Source organism: Xenopus tropicalis, chromosome 2 (genome assembly GCF_000004195.4).
Source record: "Xenopus tropicalis strain Nigerian chromosome 2, UCB_Xtro_10.0, whole genome shotgun sequence".
In the NCBI taxonomy this organism is placed as follows: domain Eukaryota; kingdom Metazoa; phylum Chordata; class Amphibia; order Anura; family Pipidae; genus Xenopus; species Xenopus tropicalis.
Genome location: NC_030678.2, coordinates 67068510 through 67081777, shown reverse-complemented (window position 1 = coordinate 67081777; position 13268 = coordinate 67068510). Strand labels below are relative to the sequence as shown.

Here is a 13268-nt window from a genome sequence, read left to right as displayed (position 1 = left end):
GATACATCAGAGAGAAGTGTTTACAAGCATTAAATTAGGAAGTTACAGATAGATAGAGATAACTTGTGAAGATAGTGAAAGTAATTAAGGTTTATTAGGGTGGGTTGTAAATAGTCCAGGGCTCTGGATTCAGTCAGATCAGATAGTGTGACATGAAACCTGACCCCAAATTAAGGCCCTGTCTATGTGTTAAATAACTCCATACATTTGAATTCATAGATCTTCCTTTCTCGTTCAGATCCAAAGTTCCCTTTTAGAATTAACACCTTCATGTCCTGAAGTATTTGTGTTTTGTTGTTTTTTTTTTTTTTTATTATTATTTTTGACACTGGCTAACACGGTACTACAGTTTTTGTTCCTTGAATTACACAGCTTGTTATCCACAAAACTCCTCAGATCTTTCTTAGGCACCCCTAATGACTTTAATCGCTTACCTCGTACCCCAGGCTGGTGCCCCTGTTAGGAGAAAACAGCACCAGCCCGGGGTACCTGGAACGACGCGATTCCTCCTTCCGGCTTCGCTTCGCTGCGACTACACAATAGGCGCATGCGCAGTAGAGTGAAAAGCCGACTTCTCTGTTAAAGTTCGGCTATTCACTCTATTGCGCATGTGCGCACACGCGAGCGATACAGGAAGAAGGAAGCGCTACAGGTACGGGCTGGTGCTGTTCTCTCTGAACAGGGGCACCAGCCCGGGGGAAAAGGTATGCGATTCAAGTCACTTGGGGGTGCCTAACATGGGCGCGACGGATGGACGGATCCCATACCTGTACTGAAAATTATGATTTGGTGACCTGGTGTGGTGACACATGCAACTGGGCTGTGAATTTAAATTGTTACAAAGGGACAAAGGTATTAAAAAGAGTGGAGGGGTTTGTCTTTATGTAAAGCCAGATTTAAAGCCATGTGCTAAAGAAATTGCCAGAGACAGCGATGGGGAGGGTGCAGAATTCCTTTGTAATTTTCTTTCTTTTTAAGCTGTGCTGAAATTTCTACCCAAAGAAAATTATCATTGGTGTACACTACCCAATATAAGCAAGGAGGATGAGGCCCAGCTGCAATTGCAAATGGAGGAGGCCTCACAACTAGGTCAAATTGTTATTATGGGGGACTTTAATTTTCCAGACATTGACTGGAGAAATGGGGTGGTCAGGTCAGTATTTCAGCCTAGTAGGCATGATTCTCTTTTGTACCTGGTGATATCTAATAACTCTCTAATGAACTCTACCTATTATTTGTGTGGGTGAGCATTTAGGGAACAGTGATCATAACATGGTTTCTTTTGAGTTAATTTTGCAGAGACAGCTCTATAAGGGGTTAACCAAAACACTACATTTTAGACATACAGACTTTGCCAGTATAAGTGCATCTCTGCAATTTATCAACTGGGAGAGGGTTTTCTTGGGGCTAAACACAAGGAAAATGGAATATCTTCCATTCCATATCAGGTCAGTATATTCCCCTTGTAAGCAAGGAAAGACATTGCAAAGCCAAACCTTTATGGTTGAATAAAAGTGTTAGTGTTGAGGTTGGTAACTTTAATCAGATGAAAAGGGGTATTGCTGCAAGGAGTAAAAGGAATCCAAATTTATTTTTTTAAATTTGTAAATAGAAAAAATGAAGCAAGAAGGGGTCCCTCATTATCGCAGGGCATAACAGATCTTGCCAGACTGATTTAATTGCCTTTTATGAGAAGGTGAGCAGGAACCTCAATACTGAAATGGCAGTAGATGTCATCTACTTGGACTTTGCTAAAGCATTTGATACAGTACGGCACAGAAAGTTCAAGATAAAATTGAGGAATATTGGCCTGGAACATAGTATTTGTACTTGGATAGAGAACTGGCTGAAGGATAGATTACAGAAAGTGGTGGTAAATGGAACATTTTCTAATTGGGCCAGTGTTGTTAGTGGAGTACCACATGGGTCAGACATTGGTCCTTTGCTTTTTAACATAGAAAGTCCTGTTTCTATTTTTGCTGACAATACTAGTTCCATGCAGGATGCTGCCACTTTGCAGAGCTATTTGACAAAATTGAAAAACTTGGCAGCAATATGGAAAATGGTTCAATGTTGAAAAGTGCAAAGTTATGCACTTTGGTAGAAATAATATAAATGCAAGTTATACACTATCCTTAATTGAAAAGGATCTGGGGATTCTTGTAGACAAGTTGTCTAATTCCAGGTAGTGTCATTCAGTTACTACTAAAGCAAATAAAGTGCTGTCTGAGGGCAGTGAGGTTGTAGAATGCCCTTCCATGTGGTGTTGTGATGGTAGATTCTGTTAATGCCTTTAAGAGGGGCTTGGATGATTTCTTGCATAAGCATAGTATCCAATGTGTCTATGAAGATTTTCATTCATCCAGGTCATGGTACCATGACCTGGATGAATAAAAATCTTCATAGACATATTGCCATTCATTTTGGAGAGAATACTCTAAAACTGGTTCGGGAATATGAAAGAACAGCAAGAAAACTCGCAGACTATCGGAACCATCTACGCTTCAATCTCAGATGCAGACATCAGGGACTCACTCCTTGTAGCCTACGCCTGGGTTCCACTGTAAAAGGTCACAGAGCCAGCAATATCTTACAGAAGGCCCATAGTATCCAATGCTATTGCCATACTAAAATCTACAGTTAGTATTGATGTTGGTATATATTGTTTATGTATGTGAGTGTATACCGTGTTTCCCCGAAAATAAGACACTGTCTTATACTTTTTTTAAGCTCCAAAATATGCACTAGGTCTTATTTTCAGGGGATGTCTTATTTTTCCATGAAGAAGAATACAGTACACATTTATTCCATCGTTTGGGTGAGATTTATCGCCCAGCCCTAGGTGGGTGTCTTATTTTCGGGGGGTGCCTTATTTTCCGAGGGGGGTGAAAAATCGGGGGGGTGTCTTACTTTCGGAGGATGTCCTATTTTCGGGGAAACAGGGTAGATAGGTCAGAATAGGTTTGTGTGTGTGCTAGGGTTGAACTTGATGGCCTTTTTTCAACCCTGTGTAACTATGGTCAGTCTAATTAGAAGACAATTAACCTTCCTTTGTGTTTCTGGAGTGTGGGGGAGAACACAGTACCTGGAGAAAAATCAAGCAGCCAAAGGAAGAATATATAAGTTTGTGGCTAGACCTGAAATTAGGAGCCTAAGCAAATCAATGAATAAGAAATCATTTCAATATCAATGAAATTATTTTATGGAGTATTTACCAAGCCACGGATGTGCATCACCATAATCAAAAGCTTGTCATTCTTGTAAGATATGGAGAGTTTGACCTCTCCTCCAACTGCCCCTAGGGATACTGACCATGTGGCATCTGCAAATCAAACACATTAAAAATGGGGTGTTTTATAAAATAACTCTAGTACTGAAATTTTTACAATGAATACATATTATTATATTTAAGGACATGTAAACCCCACACACAAAAATATAATCAGTGAACAGCCTCTTTGAAATCAATACCTGCCACACTGGTTGTCCAGAGGTTAATAGTAAGGCTGCAACATCTCCTTAATCACTTAGATTTCCTTCTCCTCCTGTAACCCATTCACCCCCCCCCCCACCCCTCAGGAATTTGCTTTGATTCCTGGCTTGCCAGACATACTCAGCTGTTTTAAGCTCAGATTACTAAACACACCCTCCAGTCTAGCAGCCAGTAAAAAGATGGCATTGCTGGTTTCCCATACGTCATTGGCAGTAAAAGAGTTAAATATGTATCAGAGGAAAAATGGCCACCGGGTGAAAGCTGCTATTTGCTTTAGGAAAATGTGATGGTGCTAGCAAGCTGAGGGGATATATTCAGTACAAATAATGCCATTTGGGTGTGGAAGACGTGCCCAACTGATATACATTGTAGGGAAATGCAAGCTTTACATGTCCTTTAGTAGGGTTTGTGCTAAACATATTTTTCCTATTAAATAGGAAATATGTAAGGTTATTTATTTTTTGTATTAAACAGGGCATACATTGATAATGAAACTAAAGATATGTTTTACTTCCTGATCCCTAGAAGTACAGGTATAGGATCTGTTATCCGGAAATCCCAAACTTGGCTGACCACATTCATGGTTAGAACAAGTGGGCGGAGCCACCAACAGCCAATCCATTTCCACCCATTAAATTTTATTGGTTTATATTTAAACAGATGCCATTATTTAAGTATTAATTCCAGGGTTGTTAAACTTTCCAGAGTTAGTCACTGGGTATTTGCTGTTCAAAGTTAGAAAAAAAGTGGGCGGAGCCACCAACAGTCCCCAAACTTTGCAAAGTTGGTCACTGGGGACTGCAGTTCAAAAATAGGAAAAGTTGGTTGGGCCACTAACAGCCGATCAGATTTCATCCATTGAATTTTATTGGTTTAAATTTAAACTGCTGCCGTTCTTTAACTATTAATCCTAGGGTCCCTAAACTTTGCAGAGTTAGTCACTGGGTTACTGCAGTTCCAGGTTAGAAAAAGGGGTGGAGCCACCAACCGCCAATCAGATGTCACTCGTTGACTTTCAGTGGGGAAATTTAAATTGCTGCCATTCAGACACTGTTAAAACCAGGGTTCCCAAACTTTGCAAAGTGGTTTTTACTATATAACTGTGGTCCAAAGTTAGAAAAAGTGGGCGGAGCCAACAACAGATCAGATTTCATTCAGTGACTTCACGTCTTTCAACCCAACATGAAGTTTGTTCTCAAAATTCTCTTTCTAGTTATTCATGAAATTATTCCTGTGGGCAGTGTTTAAACATATGTTACTATGTGATGTATTTCTACACCTCTAAACCAAAACACCTTTGTATAGACACTGTTATAGTTGTACAGTATTGCACTGTTCATGAAACTATCTCTGTGGACAGTGTTTGGACATTTGTCAATTATTTGTTCACCTATCATTTCATTCACCCGTAGATTGTGTCAGAAGTGGAAATAATGATTTGTAAATTTTATGAAAAATTAAACTTTATTGAGGTATATAACCTCTCTTTTAGAATACATAGTTAATTGTAAGGGATTTCTGTTATAGCCCCCTGGGAATGCTTAGTAATGAACAAAACCTATGATAACTAACTTGGGAAGCTGTCCCAAAAAGAGATTTTCTTGGTTGCAAACCTGACTACTTGCCGGTATGCTGAAAACATTCATGCTGGCGCGGTTAATAACATATTTTGCATTGTTGCTTAAAAGCCCCAGTGTGTGAGCAGGTATGACCTATACTCACAGCAGGCAGGTATTTGAATCTTAGAGGGTTCAGCCTCTGTCGACATTAAACAGAAAAGATCCTTATTTGTTCCTAATAGAATACATTTGTATATAGTTGTCCTTTGAATTCTATGGCCCAACCATATTCAGTGAGACGTGCATTTTGTGAAACCTTCATTATGGCCATCTAGAACTCGCATATTATGATGCCCCACTGTGTCCTTATGGTAATAATGTATGATATTGATAATACATCTGAGCTATAATTAAGAATAGTCTCGACGTAAGCCCTATAGGTATACAGGGCCGGATTTCTACTTGGGACGCCCCAAGGCCGCCCCCATTCGGCGCCCCCGCCGCCGCGAATGCGCATGCGCATGCGCCTAACTTGCGCATGCACGAACAAGCCCCCCCCGCCGCGACCGCTAATGCGCAAGCGCCAAACGTAGACCTTCCATACGGAGCAGTGGGGAGCAAAATGTTAAAATTTGCTTGCGGCGGGGCGGCATGCCGCCCCTGTGTATGTGCCGCCCTAGGCCCGGGCCTTTTACATGGGTGAAACTGTAGTTTCACAATAGCTTTCCAATAATTAAATGACAAATTTATCTTCTTATCATGATTTATATCTACTGTAATGTGGGCAAAACTGCTGAGTGACCATTTCATTGTTGCTACCTAATAAAAGCACTCGTCAAAGAAGCGTGTTATAGAAATCACCAATCTTCTATGGTCTGATGACTGTGTATACACAGTAATCTTCAGACCATAGAAGATTGGTGATTTCTATAACACGCTTCTTTGAACAGTGTCTGTATTAGGTGTAAAATCCGGCTTTTATATCCATGAATAATCGTCCATTGACACTTTTATTAAACTGGTTAAAATCAATACCTAAAATAGCACTCAATTTATTACTAGCTAAGAAGGTGTGTGTCCCTTTTACAGATATTGTTCTTTCTATCTAGTCATATCTCAGCTTCACATCAAACACCAGTGTCTTTTGACTTTCAGTTTTATCATTTATAGTTTTTACCAAGATCTTTATTAGTGCTGTACTGTTTCATATTTAACTCTTTCAGGGGGCCTCCAGGAAATCCAACATAGACTAGACCTTCGTCTGCCTCAATAGTATGGGTATGTGACTATTATATTTCTGCCAAATTCCCACTCACCTTTCAGCATCAAGGGTTTAGATAATTTCACAGTGTAGCTGGATATTTTATTTTGCAGGTAAGTGATAAACAAAACCTTACTGGGTAGTGTTAAATAAAAATCTCCTTCCTCCATTGTTGCTAAAATTTAAAAAAGAGTTACGGTAGTTGTCGCTTCTCAATCCAACTATTAAATTTTGCAAGATATCCCAACCATTTGCTGCAGTAAAGAATCTGGGCTCTGACAATTTTCTGGTTTAATATCTTCAATTCCATAGACGTGGCTCTAATTTTTAGGTATCTTCTGTGCTTTTTTTTTTTTGTAGACCAGTCTCATGCTATTAGTGTTTAAATCTTTATTTTGAAATCCTCATGTAATCACTGATTTTAAAGTTAAGCTTAATTTTTTTACATTTAAAATAACAGGCATATATATTTTTCCAGTGAGTGAGTCTGTGTTACATCCACAGGCCTGGTATACTGTGTTTGATGGATAGTATGATTGTAACTGTAGACTAAATCCTTTAATATGTCTGTTTAACGATATATATTGTTTTTGGTAAAATAACTCCAAATGTCCTATTAAATTGTTTCACAACTGTGGCTTATACAGTAGTTAGTTACAAAACGATGTACAACATGCTTTTTAAATAATTTTTAATGTAAACATTCTTTACCTTGATTAGTCTATGAGGTATACTGACACTGAAAAATATAGTTTCAAGACCATTTGTAACAAGTTTGCCTGTTTTATCATACAATATAACAGCCCATATGTAATTTGACAACTATGACAGTTAGTAAGTATTTGACACCCTTGTTGTACTTAACAAAATCCGTCATAGACACCAAGGGGCTGATTTACTAAGACACGATTTCGAATCCGAATTGGAAAAATTCCGATTGGAAACGAACATTTTGCGTTTTTTTCGTATTTTTTGCAATTTTTTCGGCGTCTTTATGATTTTTGTGTAAAAACGCGAGTTTTTCGGCGTCTTTACGATTTTTGCATAAAAACGCAAGTTTTTCGTAGCCATTACAAAAGTTGCGCAAAGTCGCGATTTTTTCGTAGCGTTAACACTTGCGCGCAAAGGCGCGCCTTTTTCGACGTTTCGCGCAAGTTTTAACGCTACGGAAAAATCGCGACTTTTTGCAACTTTCGTAATGGCTACGAAAAACTCACGTTTTTACGCAAAAATCGGTAAGACGCTGAAAAACTTGCGTTTTTACGCAAAAATCGCAAAGACGCCGAAAAACTCGCGTTTTTACGCAAAAATCGTAAAGACGCCGAAAAAATCGCAAAATTACCGATCATTACGAAAAAAACGCAATCGGACGCATTCGGCCCGTTCGTGGGTTAGTAAATGTGCCCCTAAGTCTGTCTGCCATTGTATGTAAACACAAATTCTATTTATTTCTTCCACACTGATTTGTGCTGTGTATGTGGATCTTGCATGATCAACCTCTGCTTTACAGTAAATCCTTTACTTTTAAAACTCTGATATAAGTTTTGAATGCCACCAACACTACCTGAGATTTTATGTTGAGTATTATGTTTTCTTTAACATATCATCTGTGCATTTAAAAAATGGCAATATTTCTGGAAAGTTCACAACTTCCGAGCTTTGAAATGTGTCAGTTCAATCATCACCACAAAAATTATTGTTAAAAGAATTCAGCAGCAAAGGACATCAGGGCTCTCAGAATCAGGTGTAGGGGACCTCATCCGGCTTAGCTGCAGACTGGGGAGGGACCCGATTGGCTGGATGCCCCAGTGCACGTCTGGGAGAGGTGTGCCTAAGGTTTGGAGCCAAAAATGTAGGGGCGGGCCCAGGGTTGGACTGGGCCGCCGGGGCACCAGGAAAAATCCCTAGTGGGCCCCAGCGGCCCAGTCCGACCTTTGCCTTCGCTCCCCCTTCTGACTGTTCCTCCCCTGACGCGTTCAATTTATACGCGCTCGGGGAGGACGTCAGGTGGGGGCCCTGCGAGGGGGTTAGGGGGGGCCCTGCGGGGAGGGTTTGGGGGGGCCCTGGGGGGGTAGGGGACACGGCTGGCTGGGACACCTCAGGGCCCCTGGGGCGGGAGCCCCGGTGGGCCCTGCACCCCCAAGTCCGACCCTGGGCGGGCCCAGCAGTTTATAAAGGGAGCCCCTGCTGTTTTTTGCCAGTGTTTAAAAAGAGATCCAGAGTGAGCAGCCAGTACAAAGTGTTGTGAGTTTAGACTGCAAAGATAAAAGTCTGCTGGGCTGCCAGAGAGTAGAAGTCCTCTGTGGTATCTCTGTGTGTCCCCTGGAGTGAACAGGTATTGTTTGTTTGCCTGCTACGTGGGAGCAGCCACCTTTTCAAAGGGGAAGGTACTCTGGGGCAGGTAGCGCTACCTAGGGGGAATTAAGAGCTCTTGGGGAAGGGACTGAACTGATTTAAAGGAGAAGGAAAGGCAAAGTCACTTGGGGGTGCCAAAATGTTAGGCACCCCCAAATGACTTTAATCGCTTACCTCGTACCCCGGGCTGGTGCCCCTGTATGGAGAAAACAGCACCAGCCCGGGGTACCTGGAGCGCAGCGCTTCCTCGTTCCTGCTTCCTTTCTGAAAATGCCAGCAGTCGGCGCATGCGCAGTAGAGTTAAAAGCATACTTTTCTGTTAAAAGTTCGGCTTTTTACTCTACTGCGCATGTGCGCGCAGGGAACCCAGACGGAGGAAGCGATCGCTGCTACCCCGGGCTGCTGCGGTTTTCTCCGTACAGGGGCACCAGCCCGTGGTATGGGGTAAGAGATTAAAGTCACTTAGGGGTGCCTAATATTTTGGCACCCGCAAGTGACTTTACCTTTCTTTCTCCTTTAAGGGTTGGGGTCTATCCAGATCCAAGTTGGGGCTGGGCAAGTACAGAGACTGTGCCAGCAGTGGATAGACTACACAAGTTCCTCGGGACAGGATTATCAGTTATCCCTAAAGCTGTTCTACCTTCTATTTCCAAAGTTATATAAAGTTTGATATTGCTGCAAACCGTGTGTGATTATTTCCTAGTGGAAATCCCCTTGAGGTGTGCTCCTCAGTGTCCACTAGGTGGAGGCACTGCGCTACATCCCAGTTCCCCGTATCTATTATTCAAGAGAACAACAAATCTCCTGTTTTTCTAAGCCTATACACAGCCAAATTTAGTGAGTGTGCCAAGAAAGGGCTACACAGGCAAAGTAATATTTGTGTTTATTTTTGTCTGCATCAGAGAGACAAGCATGCATCAATGGTTGTCGGTCTATACATAACATGCTAGGCTTTTTATAGTCTCAGTACATAAACACTCCCATATTTCCACCCACAAAGACCCTGTATTTGTTAGTTTATTGGGGTCTTTACTGGATGTCACATTCTTATATGGACAGAGAGTTGGTACTTTCCAAATGTCAGTATCTAGAATTATGTTTGTTATCTTAATAGCGGTCAGCAGAGTCTGAGAAAACAAGAAGTAACTTCTTACCACATTTCATAACATTTCAGCACATTATTTTTCTGTACATTATGCATACTTCAATTATTACCTCTTAATTTTCCTTACATCTCCACCCTTTTAATACTTATGGATGCATTATATGTTACAGAAAAATATCAGTTATTAGAACTAGCATTGCTTTTCATCCTAGACTTCAAATACCTGTTTCACAAACATTTGCACTATCATCAGGGTGAGTGTAAAGTGAACATACATAGTTTCTGTAAGTGCAGTATCAATAAGACATTGCAAAAGGCCACGAATACAAGGGATGCGACAGCACCCACAAGTGACCAAAACAGCGGTACTTACAGCAATTCTACTCCACTCCATTGTTAAACCAGTCCTGCAAAAAGTCAACAAAAGGATTAGAGACACCAGAGTTCTCGGCAAGTTCATTCGATAGCATTGTTAGTTATTGAAGAGCTTTGGTGATGCTGCCATCAGTTGCGGTGTTATTTGGGATGAAAGTGCAACACAGGTTGCCAAACATTTTGCATACTCCTACTTTCTCGGCCAACAGCATATCAAGGGCAATTCCATTCTGCCATGCGACTAAGGATGCCAAGTTGGCTGGCAACTCCTTTGAAGCCGTCTCTAATGAAGTTCACAAGCCTTTGCTGGTTGTAGTAGGTATAGTTGATCCAGACAACGTTCTTATTTATGGTTTACCACCAAGCAAATAGAGATTTGAATCCGGCAGTGATCTGATTTCTTGCTTTGAATTCATCTGGGACTCCACAAGGTACTCCAATACTATCAATATAAACAGAATTATCAAACGACCCTTTAGGTGCATTGGTGTCTCGCTTAATTCGAAGTTGGAGTGTGACCTTTGTTATCTGTAAGGTAGATTGCAATAGGAAAGTATAAAATGGTAGTATTAGCTAACTGAAACAGCAACTCCTGATCCGTTTGGGAGGGAGCTGTATTGGAAATTTATTACTGTACATACATCAATTTTAACGCTGGTATCTAGGCTGTCAGGAACTTTAACTATCAAGGGTTTTGTAACTTGATATGTAGAAGTAACAGGTGTATACAATAAGGAGCACTTATGTCTTATGTGGGAGCTGTTATGTGCTATTATTATTTTATTTTTTATTAATTTTATTTATTTTTATGTATGGGGCAGAGAGTTTCCACTCACCCCAGGGTAGTAAGAATATCATGATTATGACAGTAAAGAAAATGGAAAGTATTGCAACCTCATACCTAGAACTATTATTATACATACTACTATACATGCTATAGTAATCTTTTCTTTCCCTGTCTTTCTTAGTACCCCCGAACAAACCCATGGTTCTTCCGCTGATGTTGAGACGAACCCTTCTAGAATGGTCCCCCTTTGTAGTCAGACTTCTCCCAAGGGGTTATTCAGGTTCCCTACATTCTGTCCCTTCCTGAAAAGGTTTTACCAGGTTGCAATTGGCTTGTGTGTATGCAGGAAATTCTGCTATTGTAACAGCTGTTGGTGTTAGGTTATATAGAATATTAATATTTGTGGCAAAAGTTTTATGGACTGACATGTAGATACCATTATACTATAAGCCAGTCACAATAAGAAATGGTAAACCTCAGAAATTAAATACCGTATATACTCGAGTATAAGCCGAGGTACCTAATTTTACCTAAGAAAACTGGAAAAACTTATTGACTCGAGTATAAGCCTAGGGTGGGAAATACAGCCGCTACTGCTAAGTTTCAATAATCAAATTATTTAATAAAAGGACACTCACAAGTGCTTACATGACTACCATATTAATAAACACAAGGTATGGGCTGGAAAATGAGGCGCATCCAACATAAGATAACCACATGCAAGGTTGTACAGGTTAATATCTCAATTTAATTGCTACATTTTTGCACACAGGCACCCAGCACCACACACAACTACACACAGGCACCCGGCACCACACACACACACACGACAACACACAGGCACCCGGTATAACCCACAGTATAGCTCACAGTATAACAATTTGAGTTAACTGGATAATTAAATAATCCTAGTTTTTAATTAATTTGCTGCAAATCCATGCCTGCCAAAACATTTCACCCATCACTATAGAGGAGTTCTGTCTCCACTAAAGGGATCTTTGTCCTAGGTCAAATAGTGTATTTAAGCAGCCCTGGTATTAGTATTTACACAAGAGTAAGAGCTATAATGGCCTTCCTCTTTAGCGCACCAAGTTAAACAATGTCCTCATGTGGCCAAATAATCTTTTGTAGAATGCTGGCTTAGCATTACTGAATCATTCGTTTTAAGCACAGCAAGACACTAATACTGTTAGGGTCATGGCACACGTCTTCTTTACTCCCCTGCTGCTTGTCACTTGCTACAGAACTCTGTATGACATTTTTGGTACCTGTACAAGAGAATTTCCATTGTAGGCAATGATAGGCAGCATGGCAGGGTTCAGGCATTTTTCCATGGAGGAGAAACAGCCATGTGTGCCATGAGCCTTAGCTTAATAAATCATTGGGATGCTTGAATACATAACTTGCCTGCACTGATCTCTTATCAAAAATCAGCCACATCATCTCCTACACATGTTAATCCTTGAGAAGCACTGGACAAAATGTCCTTAAAATGTTATTGTAATTTTTTTAAAGGGTCAAACATAAAGTATATGATATATATATGAGCTGTGATTTTGGCGCCACTCCTGAAGTTGTATCTGGCAGTAGTCAAAATGCACAGTGCTCTTTGACTGATCACTGGTTCATTCTGTCACAGAAGTCAAGGAAAACAAAGCAAGAGGAAAATAACTAGCATTCACCTAGCATTGACCGCACCACCGCACGTCACACGTAGCGCCACCGGACCCTGCCCGGGCACTTCATGACTACTCGTCACAACAGAGGATCCGTAGATCCGTAGCCCAAGCGCGCCGCGCGCACTCCTCCCATTGCACGAACGAGACGTGCCGCGTGTGCGCGCTTGCCCGAGGCAGGGGGGGGTGCGCATATCGACGGATCCGCCGCTGTGACGAGTAGTCCTGCAGTGCCTGGGCGGGGTCCGGCGCTACGTGTGACGTACGGGGCGGGGGCGGTGCAACATGCTTGTGTGTCTGCCTGCTACATGGTATGATCATTTTGATTTCACAAAATTAGTTGCCTCGAGTATAAGCCCAGGATTCCTTTTTTAGCACATTTTGAGTGCTGGAAAACTTCTGCTTATACTCGAGTATTTATGGTAACCTATCAGTATAGCTTATCAACAGAGTGTACTCCTTTTTGATCTATTATTTACCATACTTTTCTTATAATACTGCACATGCTATGAGAATAAGTATATATGTATATTAATCAGTTATAAATATAAACCAAAAATGTCCATGAATAACAGGACTTGATATGGATCTCCCCAACCTGTAATCTGTTCTTTCTTTAGATTATTTTAACCGAAACCATTTTCCAAATTTCACAAC

General features: G+C 41.0%; 1 long non-coding RNA gene across 1 annotated transcript; it reads right to left on the bottom strand.

Moving 5' to 3' along the window:
* Window positions 1-9534: 9534 nt before the first annotated feature.
* On the bottom strand, window positions 9535-12827 carry LOC105945449. The gene is made up of 2 exons (XR_001169017.3): window positions 12618-12827; window positions 9535-10676 (listed from the first exon to the last, which is right to left on the bottom strand). It is a non-coding gene; the product is annotated as an uncharacterized LOC105945449 (long non-coding RNA).
* Window positions 12828-13268: the final 441 nt, after the last annotated feature.